Genomic DNA, 6,000 nt, shown 5'->3' on the forward strand with positions numbered 1-6,000 from the left:
TTTTTGAAGTGATATGAGCCAGTAACGGAATAATATTTTTTTTTCATAATTGCTCTTATTTTATCTAATGGAGTGTAAGAGAAACTGTTCATCTCGTTATTGTAACTGGTACAGGCCACAGGATCTCGGTGACCCGTCTGTGACCCGCATCGAGGCGTGACCGGGTCATCTAGTGCAGACTTCCCTACCTGAACTGAGACCTAGAGCTGCAACTAACATAGTTATACTAGAGCTTGTGGCACTGTTATTGTAAAGAAATCATTGGAGTGACAATGTATTACTTGAAAGTTGAAGGTTTTAATTATAGGCAATTCTTACAAAATTCTTTGGTTACTGAATGACTAACTAAATGGCAGACTCAGCCAAAACTACTGAACCTTGGAAGTAATAGGGAATTTCCCTAAATAATTACGGAAAAAAATGGGAATCACCTAAAACTAGTATCTATTTACATAATTATGTAGGTTGTATGATAAAACTGCGTAATCATAACAGATTCCGTTACTATCGATCATAGGTATAGATAACACTGTAGAGAGAATGTCCGAATATTTTCATTGCAAAGTATACACGTGCCGTGAATAGCTCAAATGTCACAATTAGTCGTTTCGTACACGTGTCCGTTGTGTTGTACATAGGATTTATCACTTTCTCATGTGTTATGTATGGAGTATGCGTTTAACAAGTTTACAATGTCACTTCCATACAGTTATGCTTCTCTCGCTGCTCAGTGGACTGTAGTGTGATGGAAGTTGAGTACAGTGGGAATTTTCCCCTTTATGTTTACTTAACAATCTAAATGATGATATAAATTGAACCATCCTTTACATAACGATATCAAATTCAATAATATTTATTTATATTCAAGTAAAACATAAATATTTTCTTATAAGAATCTATTTACACACAGATTTTCTAGTTTTACGACATCCTAAATATGCTTCTTGTCAATATTTTTAGGCGATAATCGTAAATTGCGGAATGATAGTTTTCTAGAACATCAAATTGATATCATATTTGACCTTTATAGAACTGAAGATTTCATTGCACTTTAAAAGTGGGCAGATGTTTGAAAGTGTTCCACTATTTATTTGTAAAGCAATAAAGTGTTGCTGTGTGCAATTGCGCCGTACTTGTTACTTTGTCTGTAGAGAATAAAACCTACGAAGCGATTTATGGCTGAAATGTTTCTCCAGTACGTCGATAGAAAGTTACAAGGTTGTTACTAACTCGCCGCCGTCCACACCTGCTGCTTAATTCACCGAAACTTCGCAATGCTATTGATCTACTAAACTGAAACATATCTTAAGGAGCATTAGAATTATTTTTCCTTCTACATTATTTTTCCTTTGTCATGGTATTATGATTTGCATGCTTGTTTCACTACTTCAAGTCCGTTGATGATTGAACATTTTTCTGTTTATCATTTGATAATTTACGAGAACTATTTAACTGGGATGCTTCTATTATTTAAGACACGCGTTACAAATCAATCACCGCTAATTTCAAACCTCTTACTCGTTATTCATTTCGTTAAAGCAACAAATCATTGATAATGATGTTTTAAAAGCATTATGTGATATCTATCATTCATAGTGTTGAAGGAGTAAGAATTATTCAAACATATTGTCCGTTATGACTACTGTAAGTGATTTAACACGATACGCTTTTAAAAGTTTCTATTATTTTCTAATGATATTGTACAGATGGAACAGTAGTGCTAATACTTAATGTATTTTATCCATGTGCTACGGGTAAATACTATTAATTCCACCTGCACTCAACGAGTACCGTATATATTATCATGAAATAAACACGTTTGTTGCTACGAGCAGCGGATAGATAGAGATTAGAGGCGTGCTCAATTCATGCCGGATTTATTGTAAAATTCCACGCAGCAAAGCTCGGGTATTACGGAATTATTTAAAGAGTAAACCGACAATTACTTTATTCTGGTGCTGCGTGATTTATGCTGATTGTGCGCAAGCGCCGGCCGCTGGCTACCTACGAGTATGTAGGCGAAGGACATTACTGAAATGATCAGGAGACTCCGAGCTCTTCACCAGCCCAATTTACATTTTGACAGCAGCACACGTTGCTGTGCAAGTCGCCAAATGTTGTGCAACATTCATAACTGGGTTAAATGTCGATTGTTAAAATGATAACTAGGTCAAGTTTAGTGGTGATACCGTAACTACTGCTACATATCCATTTCATTTGTTTTCATTTTTTCAGTACAGAGCTTGGATAAATAAACGTTTTCTGTTAACATTGAACTTTCGTGTGTATAACAATAACGGTTTCGCAATTGATCGTTACCGGCGCGGTTGTTGACGTTTACTGAACAAAATGTATTGGGTCAAGTACACGCACTGTTATATTATCATTGCAACACGGCATCAGTGATCATCGTAAAGACTTTTCTAATCACATCTATGTCTGTTTAAGAGATAAATCTTCTTCAAAAAGATCATGTGGTATGCGTTTGAACAGCACGTGTTAAACACTTAGACTTCTAAACAGTTTTATTCATGAGATTTCGTCATAACACCAGAAGTTTTCCACTAGATGTTAGTATATATTAATGGCGGACTTCTCATTCACGTACGAACGGGCGATAGTGAACGCTGACGTTAGTCAGACATGCAAAATATTTATCTTCGCACAAACCTACGTAAAGATGGACTATAATTATATTCGGTTGATAACGAGCCGGCATCATAACGTGTGAATACTTGGCAATGGGGAGTACAAGACTGATCAAGACGGGCCGGATGCGTTCGGGTTTATTTAAGCCGACTTTGACCTAAGGAAGTAGGGTGTCAGCTGCGTGCACTTAACATATAAAATATGATTATTATATTCTTTATTCTATTTAATCTAAATGGTCTTAAGAACTAAGGAGCGTCTTACGTCTTTGATTCAATCATCCATTATGCCATTTATCATATGGATTGGATGATTACAAAAGGTAGGAAAAATAATGTAAAATGTACTAAAAAGTATATGAAAAAGAAGAAGACAAAATATTTATTCAGTTTCTATCTACTATCGCATGGAAAAACACGCGATGTATTATAACATGTTACAGTAAATCAGTTCGTTGATCTTTTGTATATGACATGTATAATTTAGTTGGACATAAAACAATGAAAATGAATGGTAAAAATTGGTTAGCAACCGGCATGGAGCATATGTGCTTAATTGGCTTTTCAGCTCTTTTCAAGGTTCTGTTTTGATGAGGCAATTACGTGAGTTGGAAAAAATACTGGACGTTCCAGCTAATAGCACGGAACCACGTTAATTAAGATGAATTTAATCAACCAGTTTCATTGAGTAATCCTATATACTTTAATAATTATCTCCCTGTATGTAATATTATTACATGAGTTTTGTTTACGAGTTCACAATGTTTTTGAACCTTAATTTATTGTTGTTATTTCTAATTGGACTTTTATGGGCGTAACAATGTTGTTGCTAGGCCAGTAATCTTTTAAGGTAACAACAAGTTATGTAAGCGTTGATTGTAACATATCAGGTTATTTATTTTGTTTTATATTTAGTGGTAGAGTTCGTGTTACATGAAAGAGGTAGTAAAAATAGTGGCAACGAACTCCGGTGAAGTTTTTAAATAGTAAATGTAGTGTTACCAGTTAATATCAAAAGTTTTGTAGTAAATAGACCCTATTTGTGCTTGATAGTTGCAATTTTACTATACTGCATACGTAGTTAAAGTTAAATTTAAAATTCTACGCTGAAATTAGACTTAAATAAAAAAAATTAAGTTGCGTGATAATGATATGTGAAGGTTATATTTCAGACTAAATTCCCTATACAATATAATGTTTAAGTTATCCAGTATAGCCGGTAATCGCATAAAAATAACAGTAGGGGCTCCTTTTTATCGAAAACCTTTCTTACTATAATGCTATTATGGCGAAACTGTCTAACAATCTTATTGTAGTGTTTTATCAACGGCCTCCAGTCTTACAGGAGAAATTGCTTTATGATGCGACCTTCCGATGACTTATCGATTTTTATACTTAGTTAAGTATAAAAAGTTATAAAGTACATGACATTGCAGATTTTCTTTATTATCTTGAAGAGTTTAACCTAATATTATTTGAGATTTTTACGAGACCTTGTGATAGGCTTTACCTACGCCTTAAGTTGCCGGTCAAAGAATTTTAATTTCAATCAATGTTAAACATTTGCGTTAAAATCATACAATTCTATTGAATATGCGTATATTTCTCCTACATTCAATTTACATTCAAGTTAAAAATCAATCACATTCTCTATAAAAAATAAAAATTCAAATTGCATACTCGTATTCCACGAAATTCTTTTACAGCAAACATTCGATTTTGAATTTACCTGAACTGCAATAAAGCTCAAAATGAAGTTCAAAGCTCTTTCAGAATGAATAGTACCCAGTATAAATCGAGAGATAGTCGAATCGGTTCGTTTCTACGAACAAAGTAAAAAGCACCTTTACTTGGTATTTGGGACTTTGTGAGGATTGACTGATTAAAATCAAGTTGAATTTGAAGTTAGAGGTTTTATTCAAACATTTTTCAAGTACATTGCAACTCTAAGATGAGTTCTAGGTCCTAGGTTCGATTGCCACGTTGGTAAAGTTGATACTCATACTCTCAATGACCAGATCGTGTTATGTACTACCCCTTTTCATTACAAAACATCTTAGATAATAATTACCGTGTAAGATTATTGATATGTTACTCAAATATCTTTAAGATAGAATGTCACAAAGCTTTTAACTTCCATTCTTCCATTGACTGTACACATATTTGTCAACCACACGTTAATGACTCGCCTAATCAATTTGCTCGCTTGAATGTGATAAGCCCACTTGTGGTTTAAGTGGGAATGGCAACTGGAATCCATACAATATTTACATAACATTGAAAATTGAAGGTGATTGTACCTTTAGCCGTTTTATAACATTATATCAATACCTTTATGTTATGTTTGTAACTTCAAGTTTAGATTCACCTGGTACATCCATCTAGAGTAGATATAGTTGTTAAATGGAAAATCCAAAAAAGCCTTTGTGGACCTCAGAATCGAGATCAAAACCTCGTGGCTAGGAGATGTGATTGAAACACAACTAACGTGGCATTTGTAAAAAGATCACTTTGTAAATATAATATGTATTAAAATACCATCTATGCATACTATGCAGCGATTCGTCTAGACAATATTAAATCAATATTATTATTCAATCGTAGAAATGGATGAACCGTTCTATCTACAATTGAACTTACAATCAATACAATGAATGAAAACCATGAATGCTTCCTCTGATATAAATGAAATCCAAGTAAATAAAGCGACAGATTACTTGGCGACTACCAAGAAATGTTTAAGAAGACAACAGTTGAATGAAACTCACCTGATCCAAAGTATTGGCGTCCCGGGACAAACAGCTACAGGTCGGCTGAATCGCCGGCAAACACCACACAGGGAACGAAATAGCAAATAGTCTATACACAACACTAAACGTTTATAGATTCACTGTCCTCTGAGTCCAAGGAATAGCAAAAGGAATTGTTTTATGTTCAAGTATTGCTGTAGTCACTGTAGTTGCGAGCGACGTGGAGCACGGTGGAACATCTACGAGCGACTGGGCGGCGCGCAGCCGTGTCAACCTATATATACGTAGGTAGCTAGCAACGCCGCCCGCCCTCCGCGCGCTTCGTATATGCAAAAATATCGGTGGAATTCAGAGCCTAATTTTCTCTGTCACTGCCTTATGCCGACACAATGAGAGCGTTGATCTCCTCGCCTGCATCTGTGACACTTGACCAAATTCTTTAATCTGACGGCTTAACGACTCCTTACTCATATCCCGAATGTGCTCAAAGCCATATACGGCGGCTCCGGACTTCTTAATGTGTTAATTAGTGTAGGATGTTGCTGTTTCTCATTATAACAACATACTTAATTAGATCACCTACTGAGGATATCAGCATCCTG

General features: G+C 35.1%; 1 protein-coding gene across 5 annotated transcripts in view; it reads right to left on the reverse strand.

Annotated features, from left to right (window-relative positions):
* Positions 1–5,664, reverse strand: part of LOC118273439 (ras-related and estrogen-regulated growth inhibitor-like protein) — a 29,992-nt gene extending 24,328 nt beyond the window's left edge. For 4 of the 5 annotated variants that reach the window (XM_050695562.1, XM_050695546.1, XM_050695553.1 and 1 more), the window contains exon 1: positions 5,417–5,663. The gene's annotated coding sequence lies outside the window, so the exon portion shown is untranslated. Of the gene's footprint in view, positions 1–5,416 lie in introns of all 5 variants that reach the window. The other variant, XM_035590412.2, reaches the window with a different exon arrangement.
* Between the last annotated feature and the right edge of the window lie 336 nt (positions 5,665–6,000).

This window comes from Spodoptera frugiperda, chromosome 1, assembly GCF_023101765.2.
Source record: "Spodoptera frugiperda isolate SF20-4 chromosome 1, AGI-APGP_CSIRO_Sfru_2.0, whole genome shotgun sequence".
NCBI classification, from domain to species: Eukaryota; Metazoa; Arthropoda; class Insecta; order Lepidoptera; family Noctuidae; genus Spodoptera; species Spodoptera frugiperda.